Here is a 25,568-nt window from a genome sequence, read left to right as displayed (position 1 = left end):
CCTATTTCTGAACAGAAAAATAAACATTAATATTGTGAGAAGATCACCTACAGAATGAGGATTCTTTAAAACAATATGTCTGCTGAAGAACTAATACCCAATACATTAAAAAATCAAACAAGGAGAAGATGGCATAGCTCTCACAGGTAGTCCCAATATGTGTCTCTGACCAAAAGAAGATCTAGGGGCAGGGCCACACTAGGAGCACAGCCACACTCTACCTTAAGAGATCCACTCCAATCAAACTCTAAATATATAATGACTTTTCCTAATACAAGAGGACAATCCTAGCAGGCAAATAAGGAAAGCAAAATGTGAAACTGTTTGTGATCATTCAGGTAAATGCCCAAAAGTGGGATTGCTGGGTCATAAGGGAGCTCTATGTGGAGTCATTTGAGTCCATACTAAAGCTATCAGCAGAACTGTTTATTGCAGCATTATTTACCATAGCTAAGATATGGAACCAACCCAGATGCCCCTCAGCAGATGAATGGATCAAGAAAATGTGGTATATATACACAATGGAATTCTATGCCTCCATCAGAAAGAATGACATTGCCCCATTGGTTAGGAAATGGAAAGACTTGGAAAAATTATATCAAGTGAAGTAAGCCAGGCCCAAAGAAACATAGGTCCCATGGTTTCCCTTATTTGCAATATCTAGTATATGTCTGAGTCAAGCAGAAAAGGTCAGATAAGCGAAATGAACCCCAAGATAAGGACACAAGTGTTTTTTTTTTCTTCTTGCTATTGCATCTATCATATTTATAAGGTCCCACGTGGATTTTCTTGTTGCTTTGTATGTCCCTCCCCCATGGTATAACCCCTGTTTTCATTGTATTTGATGTTGGTATAATTTGGGGAGGGGAAGGGAAAAAACAAATTGTTTAAACAGGGATACAGGTGGACCCATTGCAACGAGATGTACAAAATCTCTGTCGAAAAACGAACTTTATCATTTAGACGGAGGTGAGGGTGAGGGTGGGGGGGTGTAGTTGTGGAGGTGGGAGGGCAGGGATAGTAGGGGAAAACAAATTAGGAGGCAACAATGCTTGATAAGAAATGTACTCATTACCTTGCTCATGTAACTGTAACCTCTCCTCTGTACAGTATTCTCACAATAAAAAAAAATTATTAAAAAAAGAAACTGTGAAATGGACCCCTGCAGAGCAGCTGCACTGCATGGCTCTGTACACTGCGCTGGGATTTTCTGCAGACTTGAAGCAGAGGAACACCCAAAATGTGAAGAAAGAGCTCAACGCCTGAACTGGGGAAAGTTAGGAAGGAAACTGGTGAAGACCTCTGAGTCTGTGAACAGCCCCCATTCCAACCCCCTTCCTCCTACCCTACCCTAGGTCGGTTTCCAGGGAAGAAGGAAATTCAGCAATCCCACCATTACAATCGTCAGAAATAGGCAGCACCGGATAAGCCCACAAAGCCAGCCAGTGCCTGCAGCGCCAGCGGCAGGATCCCTGTGGACCTCTTCCAAACCCAACCCTAGGAAACCACAGCCAATCCCTCTCTCCATTGGTTGGCTGAGCGCCCTGCTGGCTGGGCGCTCTGCTGGGACCTACTTCCTCCCTGCTCTCACCAGGGGAGACCCCTGGCTCTCACAGCCACTGCAGCATCACGCTGCTGCAGACACCGCCACTGATAGAGCTTGCAGCCACAGGCAGCCATGTTCGACTGTCTGCCACCTTCAATTCCTCTGCTGCACCAGCATGGTCCCCCGCTGCCCACACCAGCCTGCCGAACCAAGCTCCACCTAGTCTTCCCAGTGCCAGGACTGCCCACTCCACAGAGGAGACCCTTCAACTGCAGCAGAGCCACCTCTCACCTGGATCTGCCAACACCCAGACCCTCTGACTGAGAACCCGCCAACTCCATCCTGGCTGCCACAGCACAGGCTCTGTGGTCCAGTACACTACCAGCTAGAGACCTTTTGAGTAACCCAACTGTATACAGTCCCTGGGGATGGAAACTCTGTGGGATCCCAAAGCCTTCTGACCCAAACCCTCTTCCAAAAGGGAGGGATCACATCAGAGCAGAACACAGACATAAGCTCTGTTGCTAAGGCACCCTGTGGCTATGTGGGAAAGCCTAGGAACACAGCTCCAGGCCTATGATAGCAGTCTACAAACGTGGAACCCCCCAAACTCCCTGCCAACAGGCTTGAGAGTGGGACTCTAGATAGCAGGCACCCTCCCTCCTCAAAAGGCCATCTGCTCCCAACCAAGCCACAAGGAATGTGGACCACTGCAAGGCATATAAGGTTCTGTGAGGAATCAGCTTTGATGACTACATGCAGACTCAAGCTCCCCCAACCAACCTGAAAAATCCACTCTTTAGTTTTGTTTTTGTTTTGTTTTGTTCGTTTTTATGTCTGATCATTTCTTGTTTGTTTTTATTTCTCTGTGTTACTTTTGTGTCTTAGGATTTGCTATCTCACTTAAATCTTCTATTTTTCATTATCATTTGTTTTTTTTGTCAACTTTCCAATTTCCTAATTTGTAATTTTATTTTATTTTCTTCTCACTCTTCCCTTCTCCTTTCTCTCCACATTATACTACTACTCCATCAGAGCTACCCTGTCTAGTTCTAGGCACAGAGTAAGGCTTCTTTCTATGTGTGTAAACAATAATTATAGCAGCTATCTTAGATTAAGTGACTTTCCAACAATATCTAAAGAAATTTTTTTCTAATCTCAGCGAATCTCCCAAATATACTTGTATACAACTTCTTTTATGTTCATCTAGATCTCTAAGCTATTCCCTACATAATCTTTCTTCGAATTTTCTACCTCTTACACTCGGAAACAAGGTCTCTATTCTCCTCCTACTACATATACCCCTCCCCTTAGCTGTTCTGTCCCTTCTACTATCAATATACCCAATTTCTCTTCTGAAATTAAATTTATATCTTTCCAATCCTAACCTTTCTCTTCTGCATCTACTCCAGTCCATTGATCCCTATCAGTTTATATCTGACCCAACTTACAATTGGTTCTATTTTGACTACAAAATTGGCTCTATTTGACTAGTTGGAGTACAAGCAGCCCATTTTGTTAACTCTAAGGGGGAGACTACTTATCAGCCAAACCCAAATTATCTCAAAAGTTGCAAGTATACATAATCTCAACCCTGGGGCCACAATATCCCTCTCTAAGCAAAGAAAAAGAGAACTAAATTTAGAAATGCCTACCCATTAATCTGAAACCCTAAGATCTATACATCTACAGGAAATCGTGTTGGCTCTGGTCCTAGTGTCATACCGGTGTGGTTCTTGTCTCCAAATGGGTAGAAACACAAGAAACATGGCCAATCAACTAACCCCATCACCATTTCCAAATAAACAAAGAGCAGCCCAGACTGACCTAGAGGATAAAGCTCAAGATAGTTTAAAAGCATAGATGGTAAATCTGCTGAATGAAAAATTGTACACCCTGTATAGGGTTATAAGAAAACATGATGAGGCCAACCAGAAGCTAATACATGACTTCATGGCCTCTACAAATAAAAGGATAAAGGAACTCCAGCAGAGGGAGAAAGAAGCTAATGAAAGGATAGAAACCCAGATAAAGGAGTGGAAAAAGAAGTCTGAAAACCAACTCTAGGAGGTAAGGCACTCTATTCAAGAGAATAGCCTAGGCTGGGAAGGTGGCTCAGTGGTAGAGCGCTTGCCTTGCAAGCATGAGGCCCTGGGTTCATTTCCTCAGTACCACATAAGCAAAAAGTAAAAAGCTGGAAGTGGCGCTGTGGCTCAAGTGGTAGAGCGCTAGCCTTGAGCTGAAGAGCTGAGGGACAGTGCCCAGGCCCAGAGTTCAGGCCCCATGACCGGACCCCCCCCCAAAAAAAAGAGAATAGACTAATTTGAGAGTAATAAGTATACAAGAGGGCCTTGGAGAGGGAAGCCAATGGATTAGGAAATATATTCAGCAGAATCCTAGTGAGGAAATTCCAAAATATACAAAAGGACAGGCCCATCCAGATACAAGAAGCTTTTAAAACACCAAATAGACCAGACTAGAATAGGTCATCCCACTGCCACATTATAATGCATACTGAATCAATAACCACTAAAGAAAAATTCTTCAAGCTGCAGGGAGAAGAGAACTATCACATATAAAGGTAACCCAATCAGAATCACCTCAGACTTCTCAGCAGACACCATGAAAGCAAGGATGGCCTGGAAAGAGGCATGCTATGCCCTAAAGTCAAATAACTACCAGCCAAGAATAATCTACCCAACTAAACTCTCATTCATAGCAGAATGACAAATAAAACCCTTCCACAGGAAGGGAAACTTGAAGCAATATATCACTACCAAACCACCTCTTCAACAAATCCTCAAAGATGTTGTACATATAGAAAACCAACAAGAACAGAATAAAGGCAATGAAGCAGTCCAACAACAGAGAACTATATAATCACAACAAGAACAGCCAAGGCACAGCTTCCCCCCAAAAAAAGGGATAAAAAGGTAGAGATAGACAAACACCTCTAGGTCCTAACTCTCAATATTAATAGACATAACTCTCTAATTAAGTGACATAAATTGTCCAGTTGGATCAAAAAGCAAAATCTTTCTATCTGCTGTCTTGAAGAGATACAACTTGCCCACAAAAATAAACATATTCTGAAAGTGAAAGGCTGGAATTAAATCTACTAAGCAAACAGCCCCCATAAACAGGCCAGAGTTGCAATTCTAATATTAGATAAAATGGATTTCAAATGAAAATCATTGAGAAGAGATAAAGAAGGGCAGTACATACTAATTAAGGGATCTCTCCTTCTGGAGAGATATCTTAATATCTGCATACATCAACTAGAATTAACAGATGTTTACAGAATATTTCACCAGGAGCATCAGATTATACCTTCCTCTCAGCAGCACATGGAACATTCTCCAAAATAGACCACATTCTAGACCACAATGCAAATTGGTCCAAATTCAGAAACATTGACCTTATGTCTTACATTCTGTCAGATCACAGAGGAATAAAATTAAAATTAAACACTAAAAGCCACCAAACAAAATCCTATAACACATGACAACTGAACAACACACACTGTTGAACTACCAGTGGGTCATGGAAGAGATTAGAAAGGAAATTCAAATGTTCATAATATTTAACAAAAATGAACACACAAACTATCAGCTCATCTGGGACACAGCAAAGGCAGTACTCAGAGGCAAGTTTATAGCTCTGAATTCCTACATTAACAATTTGGAGAGATCTGAAACCAACAATATAATGATGCACCTGAAGCTCCTTGAAAAAGAGCAACAGGTTAAACCCCAATCCAGTAGATGGAACAAATAATTAAAATTAAATTAGAATTAAATGAATTAGAGTCCAAAAACATCTATAGAAAGGACAAAGCAAAGAGTTGGTTCTTTAAAAAAGTTAATGAAGTTGACAAACAGCTAGAAAAACTTATCAGAAAAAAAGAGAACACACCCCCCCAAAAAAAACTCAGATGAGAATGGAAACATCACTACAAAAACAACGAAGATTCATAATATAATAAGCAGATACTTCTCAAACCTTTACTCTAATAAGTTTGAGAATCCGAAAGATATGGATGAATTTTTGGCAAATATTGGCATGCCCAAACTAAACCAAGACGATTTAAACCAAATTAACAGACCCATATCAAGCATCGAAATAGAAACAGCTATAATAGACTTCCTACCCAAGAAAAGCCCAGGACTGGAAGAATTTACAACTGAATTCTACAAGGCCTTAAAAACAGAACTCATACCAATACTCCTCCAACTCTTCAATGAAATTGAAAGTGAAAGTTAACTACCAAATGCTTTCTATGAAGCCAGCATAACCCTCATCCAGGCAGAGACTCATCAAACAAAGAGAACTATAGACCCATTCCTTTGATGAACATTGATGCAAAACTTCTTAACAAAATCTTGGGCCAATCGGCTTCAACAACTCATCAAAAAATGATAACTGTGTGAGGGAATATGTGTTTTAATTAGTCAGATTTAGTCATTCTACCACACATATACATATATATTTCAAAACATCATGGTGAATATATCAAACATGTGAACACATATTTAGTACATATAATATAATATGAAATGTACATTAAATATAAAATATAAGATAAATTAACAAGCAATACTCTTCCAAACACCCAAAAAAGCCAGAAACAATAAGAAAAATAATAATTATAGCAGTTTGGTCAAGGCTACCCGTTCATATTGCAAAACTATGAATTCAAAAGGAGTTATGTTAACTAACACTATGAAAACACTATGAAAACACTATGAGACTAATTGACCAATTCTTATAATGAACATTAATAAAGCAAAGGCAATTACTACAATGTTATATGAAATGAGAAAAAGACAAGTATCATCCTCAATAGGACTCTGATGAATCACCTTTTTCAATGAAACAATATTGGTCATTGTTAAATAGATGGGGAATAGTAATGCTGACTGTTTGGGCTCCAGATTATGGAGCTTCAGAGTTATTTATTTTGCATGAGATAGAAGCACTTACTTAATGTCATGCCTATGAAATGTACATCAATTTATAAAATCATGCACTAGGTTGACCATAAGGACCTCATTGGTTGTGCCTTAGTCTGTGTGCACTGTGTAGTGAGGTTTTCTTTTTTGTTTGTTTTGTTGTTATTTTTACAAATATTGCTCATTAGCAATCACACTGAATTAAAAACACAATTTATTTTATATAAGTATATTGTGATATTGTGATTGTTTATTTTGTGTATATTACAATTCATCAATATTGAGAAAATATTATTTCAGAATACAACTTAATAACACATTCACATTAGAATACGCCATTTAAATTTTACTCACAAATCAGGATGGTTGAAAAGTTAAGTAGCATTCTCTTTTCTATTTTTACTTGGACAAAAGAGATCTGACAACAAAGGACCAAAAGACAATAGGAGGGAGGCTTGGAATTCAGATAATCTTATTTATCTTACCTTTTTAGGTACTAGTATATTTTCTTCTATGAAATTTAGCAACAGCAAGGAGGGTGAATGCAAAGTTCAAAAATTTTACATGAGTTTTATTTCTAACTTGTGTTTCACACAAAAGCCCACCTTGCTCTCAAATTACTTACTCTGACTCTCAGTTGTCTTGCCCAAGGATAAGTCAAGAACAGATTAATCAAAATAGAATGCAGAGAAACACTGTCATCACAAGAATCTCATAATTATATCATCTGGCAAACAAATACAACAGTGAAGACATGGGAACTGCAAACCTCAATGTTTCTGTGGAGCTTTAAACAATATGCACAAAATGCTGCCATGGCAATGTTGAATCCCTGGCAATGTGTTCAATCATAATTTGGCATCCCATTGCTTGTTTTTTCTTCAACAGTGTCATAGTTGCCTGGTCTTTAAAGATTTCAACTTCAAGGGGGGAAAAGTAACAACATATACACACAATGAAAAATACAAAAGGCTTCCATTTTGCAAGCAAGATTTTCTAATAGGATGACATTATAGCTGTTCATTTGCAGGCAATGGCAGCAGTTAAAATTAACCAATAAAGTTGACAGCACATAGAGCAATCTTTAAGCACAAGTAAATTCCCTACTAGCTATCATCAACCACTGAAAACTGCATTGCTAATTCCTGAACATTGCTGTTCCTGAACTTAACTTAATATTTTATAAAACTGTGTCTCTCAAAATGACAGAAAGCAATAAGAAGCTGCATAATGTTTTACTCCCACCATTTAAAAATCACATTTTTAAATGTAAAAAAAAATTCCTGAGTCAAATAAATGATATAAGCCATCAGTTTTAATTGCCTTTGGCCAAATATAAAACTAGAGCCTATAAAGCATTATTATATGTCAACATTTATGATGATAAGCTGAAGGAAATTCAGTGTCATTTACACATGCTTTTAAAGAAGACTAAGATACTTTGAACATATTTATGATTCAAATTCAAATAGAACTTTTTGAACAACTAAATGTCAGGTAGGAAAGGAGAAGGCATGCTTGTAACAATTATAGCAGCACAGGTATTCATGTACCTATAAAGATTCAGGTTACATATGTTTGGAAAGATGGTTCTAAAAATATATGCCATATGGTGTACAAGCTTTACATGACATTAGATTTTTTTTAATATTAGGATGAGACAAGGGGAGTAGGATATATTTGTCCATGGAAAGAAGATTCATAGGATTATTTAATGACAAAAGACTAGGAAAGTCTTTCAATTGAACTTCTTATAGAAAGGTGAGAAAACTGAATCCTTGAAAATGAAAATCAATTTCCAAAGTTTATAAAGTAGTTCTTAATATGCATATATAATCACATGTATTCCCCCACACACATACTCACACACCCACTGAAGGTATTTCCTCATTCTTAACTCTCTCTCTTTCTCTCTCTCTCTCTCTATATATATATATACATATATATGTGTGTGTGTATGTATGTATACATATATATATATATATATATTCTAGCTTATATTTTACATATATACCTGCTGGAATAATAGAAATACAATGATTATTCTCCAATGAATACCTGTTAAAGTGGATTAAACTTTTTATATTACTGTGTTTTGAACTGCTGTAATAAAGTACTTGAACAGGGTAACTTACAAAGAGCAGAAACTTATTTCTGCATAATTCTGAAGTTAAGATTCAGGCAATGGTCTGTTAAGATAGAGTGCAAAGGAGCAACAAACAAAAAGAGGCATGATGTTTCTTTTGTAAGGCTCTTAATCCTATTCATCACATAGGAAGAAGTCCTCAAGAACTCATTGCTTCTTTTTTAAATTGTTATTGTGAAGGTGATGTAGAGAGGGGTTACATTAACATAAGCCAGGTAATGAGTACATTTGTTTTTGAACAATGTCACCTTTTCCCTCACTCTCTCCCAGTTATTCCCTCATGTTGCCATGCACAGTTCATTTTCAACATAGTGTCTAGTGAGTTATAATTGTTCACGCTTCATCCCACCATTTCTGTGCTCCCCTGTTACTCTAATTGCTTCTTAAAATAAACATTGTCAACTATCACATTGGTAACACTATAGTTTTGAAGATGACACAAACATTCAAATGAGTAGAGATGAATAACTCTCTGGTGTGGTGGTACATACAAGTAATTTAAGCACTCGATGCTGAAAGAGGATAATCTTTAGTTTCAGTTCAGCCCTGGGATACATATAAGATGCTGTCTCAAAATAAGAATTCTAATTTTTCCTCTCAAAATAGAGGCTGCAATATATGGTGATTCCTGTGCTTTGTGACAGGTATTTCAGGAGTAAGAAATAGCTACTCTTTATAAAAGAAGTATTACTCAACATAGTGAACACTTCGTGTATGCAATCACAAACCATCTGAACCACCCTGCTACTTCACTTACTGCTCTGACAGGCAGTCACACACAGCTTCTATCAGTTTCGTGCAGGTATAATCTGACAGTGATTTACCTCTACTTGCTCCTTGCTCTGGATATCTCAGATGCTACAACAAAAAATACCTTAAGACATAAGATCTTAAATGCATTTCTGTCATAACTCATCTGTAATGTTGGTATAAATTATATCCACCAAACTTTTCATATCCAAAAGAGGCTTGGATTTAATACATAGTGCTTATTATTTTTTGCCCTAGATAGATAGACTGAAATCACAATTCAAAGATTTTCCCAAAGATTTCACAAGGTCAAATCTGTTTGACCTTAGCTCTAGCTAACATTATGACATATATTTCATATGCATTCTATTTCTCCTAGCTTGGTTCATTCCACCCTAAACCTTTCCTCCCATATGCTAATTCCTTAAACCACACTGACAAAATATTACACAGACATTCATTATTGCTGCTGGATCTGTGTTCAGGAGAACCTGGATTGCTTTTTAAGAAGATAGCATTAAATTTGCAAGTTTTTCATATGAAGTTGAAACAGCAAACATATTTGACACTAATATCAAGGTTCTACTTTTAATTACAGAACATTAATAGAGTAATTCCCACATTAAGTCTGTCTAGAAAAGCTGAAGCAAATGCATTCGAGACCAAGGGCGCTCATCTCTTCACCGAGGCTCCAGCGCGGACTGGACAATCAAGAGTAGAATGCACATCCTGCTAGCTACTGTCAGGCAGAAATTGGGACAGGCCAAAACGGCAAGGGAAACTGTGAGTATCCCCAATCTTTCCCACAGAACAGCTCAAGGAAAGCAGCCCCCAACCCCACGGGAGAATAATGCCGTATTTGATACTGGCATAGACTCGGCCATAACAGCTAGCATATAACTCAGGACACAAAAGCAGAGTCGGTACCATTTTTGTCCAGGGCAAGGATTTCGACCTGTGAGATTTGGCTCTGCCCAAGGGAAGGCTCCTGGCCCAGAAGGAAGGAACTCTTCATAGGACCAAGGCCTATCAACCTCCACTACCTGATGTGCCCAGAGATGCAGCAATGAACCCTGCAGACAACAAAGGAATTCCACCCATACCACAGCCAAACTGACATCAGAGCCAGCTGCAGGAATATCACTAAAATTCATTAAAAAGAAATAAATAACAACTGGACAGGCTATAAAAGCCAAGAGAGACTCCAGGTTAGAGGCCCAAAGGGGGCTGCTCACACTGGGAAAGGCCACTTACTGAAGACAAGCTAAAACCCCAACCATGCCAATGCTCAGTCCCAACAGCAACAAACTCCAGTCTCCAGCCACCTCCTCCCGGAGGCACAAAGAAAAAAAGAACAACAACAAAAAAAAAGGTATTTTTAGCCTTGGAAGAAGGTCGTAAAGTCCCCAAGCCTGCAAAGCAGAACTTTTTTTCTGCACACTCAAACAAGCTGATTTGAGAAACCAACCAACAACAGGGAAAACCGGACATTACAATCAAATCAAAGACGCCATCAAGGGACTGGAAAGCTGACTTAGGGGAGACATAAGACCCCCTCCCTCAAATAAATAAAAGATACATTTTTCTTTCTTTTTTCCCAGTTATAATTTTTTTTTATTTTTTTAAATTTCTTAAAAAAATTGTTTTTTTATTTTTTTATATTTTTTAATTTTAACTTTTATTTTTTGTGAACATACTGTACAGAGGGGTTACAATTACATGGGCAAGATAGTGAGTACGTTCTTATCAAGCATTGCAGCCTCCTCCTTTGTTTACCCTTCACATCCCTTCCCAGCCTCCCCCCACTCCCCTACTTAATCTCCCCCCCCCCACCAAAGTTGTAAAGTTCGTTTTTGACATGACAACTTGTACTTCTCATAGTTGCAACGGGTCCACCTGTATCCTTAAATGACTTGTTTTTCCCCATCTCCTCCACAAAAAATTTGCTTTTTTTTTGCTCCTTTTATTTATTGTAACTAGTTTAACTCTATTAGCTTTTATTTTTGTCAGTTTTTTAAATGTATTTTGTTTTTAGTTTAGTTTAGTTTTGTTTTCGCAACAATCCTGTTTTGGTTTGTTTGTTTTTTTCCTTCCTCATTCCTGTTCTGTTCACAGCTAGATCTACACAGCCTTTGGTGACCACAAGGCTTCCTCCATAACTGTGTATAGACTTAATTCAGAATACAAATTGGTTACCCAATTCCCTACTGCACAATATTAGTATTCCTAATTTTAGTAGTATCACTTCATACATACATAATTGTTCTAATTTTTAAAATTTTTTATGTATACTTTTTTTATTCTTTCCTTCTTTTGTTTTGTTTGTTTTAACTTTTCTTCTCTCTTACTTAGCAGTTAGGTCATAACTTTCTTCCCTCTGTTCCTTTCCTTTGCTACATCCTTCTCATCTGATTTTTATCCTCCTATATTTCATTGTATATGTTAATCTTTCCTCTAACTACACCTGAAGCCATTTATAGTTATCTCTACTCCTCGATTCCCTCTTCGATTTCTTTGCTCTGTTGATCCTCAAGTATCAAACATTGTGCTAGACTACACCTAGTCAGCGAGACTGTGCCAAAGTGGCTCAGGGTGTTATCCCTTTAGCCCAAACCATTCTAAACCTCATACCATAGCTACTCACTGATTACAACTGTTTATAATCCCCACTTCTGAAACACAATATCCCTTCCCTGACAAAGATAAGCAGAGATAAAGAAGGGAACACATATCTGTGATTAGGAACCCCCTAAAATCAGTGCAAAGATAAAGCCTGGGCATGGATTTTTGTCTTAATACTGTGCTCAGTGGTGATATTGGGCCTACTTCCATATAGAGGAGAGGTAGAGTGAAATACCTATTTGGATTTTGTACCTCCAAACTCTGTACAACATCAGCGCTCTGAGTTAGTGCTTGTCTTAAAATTGTGTTCTGGTGAGGGACTGGATATACTTTCATCTCCAAAAAAGGAGAAATATAGTGAAAACACCTATCTTTGAGTGAGAACCTCCAAAATCTGTGCAACTACAGGCCTTTGGGTTCAGGCTTGCCTTAAAATTGTGTTCCAGTGGGGAAGTGGAAATATTTCCAATTCCAGAAAGGAGAAATAGAGTGAATATACCATTTTGAGTGTGAACCTTTGTAACTACAGGGCTCTGGGTTGGGGCTTATCTTAGAATTGTGATTTAGTTTGTAATTGGTATACTCTCAATCCCCCAAAAGGTGAGATACTGAGAAAACTCTGTGGTTGATTGTATACCCCCAAAGCCTGTGCTATTACAGTGCTTTGGGTAAGTGCTAGTCTTATATTTGTGTTCTGGTGTGTAACAGGATATAATCTCACTCCCCAAAAGGTGAGACAGTGAAAATACCCACTGTTGGTTGTAAACATCCATAGTCTGTGCAACTACAGGGCTTTGGGTAGGTGCTTGTCTTAGACTTGTATTCTGATATGTAATTGGATATACACTCACTCTCAAAAAAGGTGAAATAAAGTGAAAACACCCATCATTAATTGTAAACCTCCAAAACCTGTGAAACTATAGGTATTTGGGTTGGTACTTGTGAGGAAGAGGATTTGCTTTCATACCCAAATGGACAGAACAAGCCACAGAAACACAAGAAAAATGACAAGTCAAGGAATATCAACTCGCAACCAGGATAACAGGCAACAGAGCATTTACTTTTTTAAAAAAAATCCAGAAGATACCTCTCAAAATGCTTTACAACACTTCTGTAAACATGCAGAATAAAAAAAAAATTGAAAGCCTACATAAGGCTCTCCATGAGTGTGATGAGGCAAACAAAAGATTAATAGAAGAATTCATGGAATGTACAACCAAAAAGCTGAATGAATTTCAAAAAAAGAAAGGGAGTCCAGTCAAAGTATAGTCACTTAACTAAGGGATTTGAGAGTGAACACAGAAAACCAAATCAAGGAAGCAATGAAAACCATACAAGATCTAAAACAAAGCTTCAACAAAGAAATTGAAGCCATTAAACTGAACAATTTGAAGGAAGGGAAATAAAAAAACAAAGTAGAAAGTCTGGACATTAGGCTAGACAATGCAGACTATATCTCTGGGATAGAAGATAGCCTAGACATTATAGAGAAAGAACTGACAAGTATGCAAAACAAATCCAAAAACTATGATAGATCTACTCAGCATATAAAAGACATCATCAGAAAGACTTATATAAGGCTAATGGGTATAGAAGAGGAACTAGAAACAGAAGTCATTGAGTTCTAGGAAATTTGTTTAACAGAATCCTAGCAGAGAACTTTCCACACATGCAAAAGGATAGGCCCATTCAGATACAAGAAGCCTTTAAAACTCCAAATAGACCAGACCAAAACAGGATATACCACCACCACATTGTAATCCGCACATCATCAATAGAAACCAAGGAAAGGATCCTTAAAACTGTCAAGGAGAAAAGATCACCTGTAAAGGAAAACCAATAAGGAGAACTACAGAATTCTCAGCAGAGACAATGAAAGCAAGAAGAGCCTGAAATGAAGTATACCATTCCTAAAGACAAACAACTATCAACCAAGAATACTGTACCCAACTAAACCCTCCTTCATAACAGAAGGACAAATAAAAACTTTCCACAGCAAAGAAAAACTTCAAACAATATATCTCCACCAAACAAGTCCTACAAAGATGCCCTACTTAATGATGTCCTACATATAGAAAACCAACAAGAGCAGGACAAAGGCCATGGAACAGCCCCCAGAGAATCCAAGAATCATAGGTAGAACCCAGTTGACAAAGCCCCAAAGAAGGTGTATAACATGGCAGGAACTACCAAACACCTCTTAGTGCTAACCCTCAATATTAATGGACTTAACTCTCCAATTTAGCGTCAAAGATTGCCTAGTTGGGTCAAAAAGCATGATACTTTTATCACTTTTATCAAGTGGTGCTGTGGCTCAAGTGGTAGAGTGCTAGCCTTGAGCTGAAGAGTTTAGTGACAGAACCCAGGCCCAGAGTTTGGTCCTATGTCTGGCAAAAAATTTAAAAAAATAAACAAATAAAAATAAAACTAAATCAGAATTAAATGAATTAGAATCCAAAAACCCATAGAAAAGATTTAAAAAAAAAAACAAAGTTTGTTCTTTGAAAAAAAAATTAACAAAATTGACAGACTCTTAGCAAATCTTAACTGAAAAAGAATAGAACACACCCAAATAAACAAACTCAGAGCTGAGAATGGAAACATTACCACAGGAGGAGGGGGAACAAGATTCAGAACATTATAAGGACATGCTTCTCAAACATTTTTGATGTTTCAGAATCTGAATGACATGGAAGAATTTCTAGCAAATATTGTTATGCCCAAACTAAACCATGATGAGTTAACCAACTTAACAGACCCATATCAAGCATCAAAATAGAAACAGCAAGAGAACTCCCACCAAGAAAAGCCCAGGACCAGATGGGTTCACTGCCGAAATCTATAAGGCCCTCAAACCAGACCTTACACCAATATGCCTCCAAGTCTTCAAGAAATTGAAAATGAAAATTCTCTACCAAACACCTTCTATGAAGCCATCATAACACTCATCCCCAAACCAGGCAGGGATTCATCAAAGAAAGAGAACTATAGACCCATTTGTTTGATGAACATTGATGCAAAACTTTTCCACAAAATTCTGGCCAATTGACCTCAACAAGTCATCAAAAAATGATAAACCATGATCAATCATGATTCATTCTAGGGATGCAAACTGGTTCAACATATGCAAATCAATTAATATAATACATCACATCAACAAGATAAGAACCACATGATTATCTCAATAGATGGGGAAAAAAAGCATTTGACAAGATCCACCACCCCTTTATGAAAACTCTGGAAAAACTAGGAATCCATGGAGCATTCCTCAATATAATAAAGACTGTGTTAAGACAAACCTACAGGCAGCATTATGCTTAATGACGAAAAGCTAAAGCTATTTCCTCTAAACTCAGGAAGGAGACAAAGATGCTCACTCTCTTCACTTCTCATCAATTTAGTATTAGAATGCCTAGCAAAAGCAATAAGACAAGATGCAAACATAAAGGGGATCCAGAGAAGGAAAGATGAAGTCAAACTCTCCCTCTTTGCAGATGACATGGTCTTGTATTTAAAAAACCCCATGGAATCCACTCACAAGTTACTCGAGCTTAATCGATATGTTGGCAAAGTAACAGGGATATATAATTAACCCTCAAAAATCAATGGCTTTCCTGTATGCCAACAATGAGAAGAGTGTGGCTGAAATCAGGAAAACAACTCCTTTTGTATTAGCTCCACAAAACAATAAAATACCTAGGAGTTAACTAAAATAGTGAAGGACATCTATGATGAAAACTTTAAAAACCCGAAAAAGGAAATTAAAGCAGAACTAAGGAAGTGGTAAAATCCCCCATGCTCTTATTTGGGAAGATTAACATCATGAAAATGGCAATACTGCCAAAGGTTCTCTACAAATTCAATGCTATACCTATCAATATTCCAATCTTAATCTTCAATAAAATAGCAGAAGCAATCCAAAAATTCATATGGAACAATAAGAGACCCCATATAGCAAAGACAATCCTGAGCAGAAAGAACAGTGCTAGCAGAATAACAATAACAGACTTCAAACTCTACTACAAGGTCATAGTAATTGAAACAGATTGGTACTGGCACAAAAACAGACCTGAAGACCAATGGAATAGAACCAAAGACCCAGAAATGAACCCATAGAAATACAGCAATCCAATCTTCATTAAAGGAGCCAAAAAAAATTGAATGGAAGAAAGACAGCCTTTTCAGTAAGTGGTGCTGGCAAAATTGGTTAAATATCTGTAGAAAATTAGAACTGAATCCTTATATATCATCCTGTGCCAGAATCAACTCCAAATGGATCAAAGACCTCGAAGTCAAACTGAAAACATTACAGGAAGGAATAGGAGAAACTCTAGGGCTCCTTGACACAGGCTGAAATTTTCTCAATAAAGACTCAGAAACACAACAAATCAAAGAAAAATTAGACAAATGTGATTGCATGAAACTACAGAGCTTGGGGACTGGAAAGGTGGTTCAGTGGTAGAGCGCTCACCTTGCATGCTTAAGGCCCTGGGTTCGATTCCTCAGCACCACATAAGCAGAAAAAAAAGCCAGAAGTGGCATTGTGGCTCAAGTGGTAGAGTGCTAGCCTTGAGCTGAAGAGTTGAGGGACAGCACCCACGCCAAGAGTTCAGGCCCCACGACCAGACCAAAAAAAATGAAAAGAAAGAAAGAAAGAAAAAGAAAGAAAGAAAAAGAAAGAAAGAAAGAAAGAAAGAAAGAAAGAAAGAAAGAAAGAAAGAAAGAAAAAACTACAGAGCTTTTGCATGCAAAGGACATAGCTAGCAAGATCAATAGAAAGCCCACAGATTGGGAGGAAATCTTGATAACCCATACAACAGACAAAGGCCACATATCTAAAATTAACTCAGAACTAAAAAACCTAAATCCACCACCAACAAATTCTTAATGAAACAACTGCCCCATTAATAAGTGGGCTAATGACTTAAAGAGAGACTTCTGTCAAGAGGAAATAAAAATGTCCAAATAGACACATGAAGAAATGATCAACTTCTCTGGCCATAAAAGAAATGTAAATCAAACCAACATTGAGATTCCACCTCATCCCAGTTAGAATAGCTATAATCAAGGAATCTAATAACAACAGTTGCTGGAGGGGTCGTCAAAAAGAACCCTACTGAATTGTTGGTGGGAGTGTAAACTTGCTCAACCACTTTGGAAAGTAGTATGGAGGTTCCTCAAAAGACTCCGCATAGAGCTCCACTATGACCCAGCAATCCCACTTCTGGACATTTACCCAAATGAAAATAAAGGTCATACTAAAGCTACCAGCACAACTATGATTATCACAACATTATTCACCACAATTAAGTTATGGAACCAACCCTGATGTCCCTCAGTAGATTAGTGTATCAAGAAAATATGATATATATGATATGTATGATATATATGATATATTATATTATGTATAGGTATATGTAATGGAATTCTATGCTCCCATCAGAAAGAATGACACTTGCCCATTTATTAGGAAATAGTTAGACTTGGAAAAATCGTATTAAGTGAATAAGCCAATCCCAAAGAAATTTGGGTCCCATGGTTTGCTTTATTTGTAACAATTAGTATACATATAGGATAATCACTTTATTTGTAACAATTAGTATACATATAGGATAATCATATCAGATGAACTGAAAAGCTCAAAAGCTATGTTCATATGACCATATAAGATGATGCTAAGTGAAATGAATTCCAGGATATGGACACAAGAGGTCTGTCTTTGTTGCTGTTGTTGTAAATGTGGTATGTGTTTGCTTGTTTCTTTGTATGTTCTCTCTATATCTTCTGTTGTCACTGTACTTGATTTTGGTATCCTTCATCTTTTATATACATTTGCTTAATCTGGGGAAAGGCAGGGTATAACAAAATGGTGAAACAAGGATGAAGGATGACCCATTGCAACAATGATACCCAAAAGACTGTATATTGGAAACAAACTTTACATCTTCTCGTGTGGGAGGTGGTGGTTGGAGGGATGGGAGGCTGGAATGGGGCATAGTATGGGAGGTGGGAGAGGGAAGGGTATTGGGACAACAAAAGGGAAGGGGTAACAATGATCAACAAGTATTGTACTCATTGCCTTACTCATGTCACTGTAACTCCTATGCACAGCATTTTTACAATTAAATAAAATAAAGACTGTCTAAACATGAGGTAGAGCTACATAGTATGAAATTTCAATTGTCTGATTTTTAACTTGCTACCTTAATTACTATGACTAATCACAATAGTATAGTTAATATTAATAATAGGTACCTATAGATACTAGAAAGTACTAACAATAGCATTTCTTATTTGACTCTGATTACAACCCTAATGTTGTAATTTTGAAATATATAAAAATGAAGCTGGGAATTTTTGCTCTTTTTCTGAAGATATCATAAATTACACTACACACCATCCATAAGAAACAGACTCCAAATTCTATTCCCCAAATAGAATTTGAATCCTATAACTTCTTGTATTTACCTCTCCTAAACTGCAAAATCTATGCCAAATAAATTTATCAGTCAAAATAATGTTCATTTGCTAATGTTTGGTCATTATACATATATGATGTAATTAAAATATTTAGTACATTATACATATATGAGAAGTGTAAGTACCTCTGTTCTAAATACAGTATATACTTTTGTGGATGAAAATATTAGTAGATATCACTCTTTCAGCCTGTGTGTGTGTGTGAGAGAGAGAGTGAGAGAGAGAGAGAGAGAGAGAGAGAGAGAGAGAGGAGAGAGAGAGAGAGAGAGAGAGAGAGAGAGAGAGAGAGAGAGAGAGAGAGAGAGAGAGAGAGAGAGAGAGAGAGAGAGAGAGAGAGAGACCTAGGATCAAAACCAGCATCTTACAACCTTATAAGTGCAAGGAAAGGACTCTATTATTGACTTACCCCATATACCTTTATCTTCACTGAAGTTATTTTAATCTATATGTATAATTTATTATGGCAATAAAATGAGGTACTTATGGATAACTTATTAAAATTTGGTCACATGTTCCCCTCAGCTAGAGAATGCACTGAATAACAAGCTGTAAAAAACAACATTAGTTGACTTGACACTCACTACAACTTACATTGCAAGTCCTGTTTCCCAAGTATATCTAAATTGCCAACTACTTCTCAAACAATGACATGAAGCACTGATGTTCTCATACTCAAAATTCCTTTACAACAAATTTCAATTAAATTAAGTTAGATTAAAGTAACATTTAGTTATTTCATTAGGATTTCCTAGATAAAGGTCTGATTTCTGAAGGTAGATTTGGATTAATGGTGGATGATTTTCATGATTACTGTGGTATCATCTTCATGTATATTATTCTACCATGATTGTATTTACAAGTAACCTCACTGCTGGTAGTGACATTCACAGGTAAAGACAAAGTGGAAAGTAGAATTGTTTTATTCTTAAATCTTGCCATTTTAAAAGGCTAATTTTTCCTTGGGAAGAATTTACAGAAATCTAATTTAAAGATATTTAAAATATACCCTTTGGCAACCTAGAATTGTAAGTATTAATGCACCTCATTATGCTTTCTCTGCTACTTAAATCTATTCTTGAAAAAATATTCCAATCTTTTCACTGCTAAGAACATTTTTTGACTAAGCAGATAAATGTTAGGCTGAAAAAAATCAAACACATGAAAGGGAATATTATCTATTATCTGAATCCAGTAGTTTATTCTCAATGCTGCCCCAAGGGAAGCATTCCAAAATGCAAAAGACATCATTTTATATATTTCATTAATTATTTATTATAATACTGTTTCCAGTTAGGGGTTCTCTGATATGACTACTCAAAGGCATTGTCAGGGGATGTTTGGAATGATGTGATAAGGATTCCTAGGCCTCGGACAGAATGAGCAGATAAAATTATGTTATTGTCATATATGATATCTGTCATACAAGATAGAATAGGAAGTCCTAATGCAGTTCAAAAGTCTCAGTGGGTGGTTGGTATCTATCGTCAAACTTTTCAGCCTGAGTTCTTAGTCCTGCCACTCTCCAATAGCTATGAAACAAACTCAAGCTTTAAGTGATTTTTTTTTTACCTCTGGGTTTCTACTGAAATTTTTTTTCCTAGAAATTTCATATTCTGCATAAACTGGGATGACCAGCTTCTAAGTATCCTGAAAGACTAAATTTAAACATTTATTCTGCTATGAAGATTCAGTAGATGAATGGATCAAGAAAATGTGGTATATATACACAATGGACTTCTATGCCTCCACCAGAAAGAATGACATTGCCCCATTTGTTAGGAAATGGAAAGACTTGGAAAAAATTATATTAAGTGAAGTAAGCCAGGCCCAAAGAAACATAGGTCTCATGGTTTCCTTTATTTGCATTACTAGTATATGTCTGAGACAAGCAGAAAAGGTCAGAAAAGGTGATGTTAGGGAAATGAACCCCAAGATAAGGATTCAAATGTTATTTCTTTCTTGTGATTGTTTCTAACATATTTATAAGATGATTTCTTTGTTGCTTTGTATGTCCCTCCACCATGGTATAACCCCTGCTTTCACTGTATTTGAGGTTGTTATAATTTGTGGAGGGGAAGGGAAAAAAATAAATTGTTTAAATAGGGATACAGGTGGACCCATTGCAACAATGAGATGTACAAATCGTTATGTCAAAAATGAGCTTTACAACTTTGGCTGGGGGAGGGAGGGGGGAAGTAGTGGGGATGTGGGGGGATGGGAAGGGATGGGAAGGGGAAACAAAGGAGGAGGCAACAATGCTTGATAAGAAATGTACTCATTACCTTGCCCATGTAATTGTAACCCCTCTGTACGGTAATTTCACACACACACACACACACACACACACACACACACACACACACACACACACACACAAAGAATAGCTGTTTTTTTAAATAAGGACTTTAATATATTTAATTAGACTTGTTGGAACATTTTTAAAAAGTTTTATTTCATTGTAAAGATGCTGTATAGCAGGTTACAATTACATGAGTAAGGTAATGAGTACATTTCTTGTCTAACCTTGTTACACCTCCTTTGTTCTTCTCCTACTATCCCTTCCCTCCAAACCTCCCCCACTCCTCCCCTAGCTCAGAGGTTGTAAAGTTCATTTCTAACATAGAGTCTTGTGAGTATCATGTTGCAGTGGGTCAGTGTGTGTCCTTGTTTCAGCATTGTTATTCCCCTTCCCCTTCCCAAATTAAATAAATGTATTTACAAGATACAGGGTACCAAAATCAAATATGGTGACAATAGGGAATATAACATAGGGAGAGAGCATACAAAGTAAACAAAATTACATAAGGCATTAAAAACAACAACAACAAAGAAAAACCTCTTGTGTCCCTGTCTTGGGGTTCATTTCATTTAGTTTCATCTTATGTGGTCATATGTACATAGCTTTTGAGCTTTTCTGCTCATGTGATAAGATTATCATAGACCTATACTAATTATTGCAAATAAGGCAAACCATGGGACATATATTTCTTTGGGATTGGCTTACTTCACTTAATATGACTTACTTCACTTAAAATGTAAAAACTTTCTCAGTCTTTACATTTCCTAACAAATGAGGCAGAGCAAATATTTCTGATGGAAGTAGAGAATTCATATATACATTTTCTTTATCCATTAATCTACTGAGGGGCATCTGGGTTGGTTCCATATCTTAGCTATGGTGAATAATGCTGCAATAAACACAGTTGTGTTGGTAGCTTTAGTATAGCCTTGTTTGTGATCATTTTTACTGCCCAGAAGTGGGATTTCTGGTCATGGGGGAGCTCTATGTGAAGTCTTTTGAGGAACCTCCATTCTGATTTCCAGAGTGGTTGAATCAGTTTACACTCCCATTGACAGTGCAGTAGAGTTTCCTTTGGGCCACATCCCTAGATTTCTTGATTATATACAAAGAATTGCCAAGTTTTGATTGTTGGTGCTACTGTTAAAACTTTGTATGTAACTTACTCCATTCACACATTGATTTAGCCTTTTTTTTTTCAACAAAGCAGACATCAATCCAGCATATACAGTATGGGAATCCTGGAGTCCTGTGAGAACTACAACTAAGTCCAGTCAGTGTGCAAGGAGAGTAGTTGATGCCAGCAGGAAATAACTAGTTGCATGATGGTTTATTTTGTGTCTAAGTAAAGACCGAGATTTCTGAGTGTTTGAATTTCTGCAATAATCCTACCAAAATACAGGATATTTGCATATCTTACTGCATCTTTATTTATTGTTAAATGCCCCTTAGAAAGTGCTTTTTAGTGTGTAATCAAAACTGCTTCTGAGAAAATATGTACTGTTTGACACCTGAAAAGTGGAGGCCGAGAAGACTTTTCAGTTTAATCATGTCTGTCAATTAAACTCTCATGGCTCTCATGCAGAATGTGACTGCATGCTTTGATATTATGAATATTATTTCATAAGTAATTTATCACTTTCCATCATGATATCCACTGGAAAGAACCAGCAATAGAGTATATTCAAACAGCTGCACTCATGATTATATATCATCTAAAAATGATACCTGCTTGTAAGAATGTACACAGTCTTTTTTTTTTTTTTTTTGTCGGTCGTGGGACTTGAACTCTGGGCTTGGGCGCTATCCCTCAGCTCTTCAGCTCAAGGCCAGCACTCTACTGCTTGAGCCACAGTGCCACTTCCGGTTTTCTAGTGGTTTATTGGAGATAAGAGTCTCACAGACTTTCCTGCCCGGGCTGGCTTTGAACCTCGATTCTCAGAACTCAGCTTCCTGAGTATCTATGATTACAGGCGTGAGCCACCGGTGCCCAGCTTGTACACAGTCTTATACATCTGAGAATTCCTGTTAAACAATTATAACTTTTCAGTAATTATTCCTTTACATCTTTCTGCTGTATTAAATTATAAGTTCTTCTGGAAAAGGAATTATACCATACAGTCATGTGTGTTCCTAATATTTAGCTTAGTGCTTTACATAATGCAAAAATGACTATTAACAGGATAAGTTTTATTAATGATTTGGGATAATAGACATCAACATTATTTTTCTTCCTGTCAAATATGCATGTCTCCAGTGTAGACTTATATGCCCTCATATTAGTACAGTAAAGAATCTAAATTGGATCATGAAGAAAAGGCAAGGAGTATTAGAGGCCTACTATAAGTGACTGTCTATATGCAAGTGAATACTAGAGAAATGTACAGGAATTCCTACTATATAAGAAATAAAGAAGGACTTAAAAAATCCAACATGTTCTACAATAGAGAAATAATAAAAAATCATGTTCAAAAGTTAATTAGAACTAAAAATAATTTGGTTTTCTCTGAAGAGAATTTGAACACACAAGTAATTCATAGCAATCATAGGTTCTTGGCTGGGATCTAAATGAGTCTGGAAAGAAATAGTAAATAAAAATAGTCACTGTATGGCACTTGTCATAATAAGCTAATAAAGTTGAGAATATGCATTTTAAATTGATAAATGCGGTGAAAATGATAAAAGACTGACATAATCAAGATGTACACATAAATGGATATGTTAAATTGAAACTACTTTTTGTATATCTAATTAAGATAATACTGAAAAAGAGGAAAACATTTTTAAAAAGAAAAAAAATCAGTTGATATAAGTATGTAGAAAATGCTTGTATAATAGTGCTTTTTATTATGGTTAATCTAAAAATTTAATATAAAAGTGAGCTGGCATATTTCATATCTGAAATTTAAAATCAAAGGTATTGAAGTGTTTGGTAACAGATCAGAAATTAATGAACTATCATTACAGTTATTAACTGAACCCAATTCTTTCCAGCATCATATTTGCTCTTTTTCATATTAAAAATGTTACTTATCACATGTTAGGGTTATCTTGCTACATATCTTTGTAATATTTAATATGAATGATACCTTGATAAAAGCTAAAAATTTTTGTTTTTCATATTTGAAATTGTTAAATAAATTTTGCGCTCTAATTTATTGATGTGATGAGATTTTAGGAAGGCTGAATGAAATAATATGTTAAATATAAATGTATTCTTATTGTTATGCTGTAATTTCAAGTAATTATATTCCTAACCATTTTACTTTCAGACTAGGTACTTTAGCAGCATTAAAGACAATTTGTAGAGTGAAGAAAATAAAGTTGCAGATGGCGATTTAGAATGAAAGCCATTTATCATTTTGGGGTAATTAAAATTTTGCAGCTTTTTCTCATTAGCTTACTTTCTAAACATAGTTCCTATTGATTTTTGTCTGAGATAATTGAAGAAAATTATTTCTAATTTTATGTACTCTTGAACACTGTTCTTAAACCAAACCTAATTGCTAAATTTTAGTATCGGTGCTCATCACATTTACTTTACTTGCCATTAGTTTTCTCTGCTGCAATTATGCTCTGTCCAATGTATCAACTTATCTTAAGGATGTAGTGAAAGTTCTTTTGCTAAATTTTCAGTTTAGATAGACTAAAAATAAATTAAACAAGGTATTAAACAAGGTATTGACATTTAAAAGTTTTACATATCAAAGGAAAATTCACCAATACCATCTTTATACATTAGCCTGAGTTGTACATATACATTTGTGTTACACATATATGTATGTATGTATGTATTTGTCTGCATGTACATAAATCTGTGTGTATATATATGCACACAAATATATATATGACAATATCCACATTTATATACACAGTGTACTGTGTATATACATATATATGTATATATATTTGCATGAAGACCTATCTACACACATGTAAATATATTATATAGATATGTGAACTTTAAGAGTATTTAAATATTCTCTATCACCTTCATTTATTGTTTGTGTCCCTTTCTTATGTTTTCTATCATGATTAAGGCTTTTTAATTGTTGAGAAGAAAATGCACCAGAATAATCTAATTAAAAAATATCACAGCATTATAATTCATTGATTAACTCTATAAATAGTTTTAAATATATGTATATATTTTTAATAAAATGTAGATAATACCTTGAAAAGATAAATACCTTGGAAAAAAGATAATACCTTGAAAGATAATATCAATGTGTTTACTTCAGTTACAATTATTAGCACCCACCCAACTAAATAACTGGAAAATCATGTTGCAAGTTACTTGCCTGTAAATAAAGTTGCATGTACTCATTTTTAAGTAACATGTACTCACTAACACATTACTGTTTCTTGTGTGTTCCAAAGTACAATGAAAATTAAATTATGAGAGAATTGTAGTTCCAAGCCCAGCTGAAGCAAAAAAACAAGGCAGCTTTCTTAAGAGAAACAAAAGGGATTGTGGCATGGCTCAAATAGTATAACACTAGCCTGCCTGCTTAACAATCACAAAGTCCTGAGTTGAAATTCCATTACTACCAAATCAAAGGAAAATTCCAAAGATAGAAAAAAATACAGAAGATGAAGGAGTTAGATAATATAGAGAGATTTGCAAACATAGTATTTATCATATTCTATTAGTTTATGATTGCTTCATATTACAAACAAGGATATGCGCTCTTTGAAAATTCTAACTCTGTTCTTAGACATCATTCCATGGTATTGGATAGACTTAGTATAGCTGAGTGACTTATTATGTAA

Source organism: Dipodomys merriami, unplaced genomic scaffold, assembly GCF_024711535.1.
Source record: "Dipodomys merriami isolate MVZ:Mamm:240054 unplaced genomic scaffold, mDipMer1.0.p SCAF_4, whole genome shotgun sequence".
NCBI classification, from domain to species: domain Eukaryota; kingdom Metazoa; phylum Chordata; class Mammalia; order Rodentia; family Heteromyidae; genus Dipodomys; species Dipodomys merriami.
The sequence above is the reverse complement of the archived record's forward strand: the minus strand, read 5'-3'. Positions refer to the sequence as shown.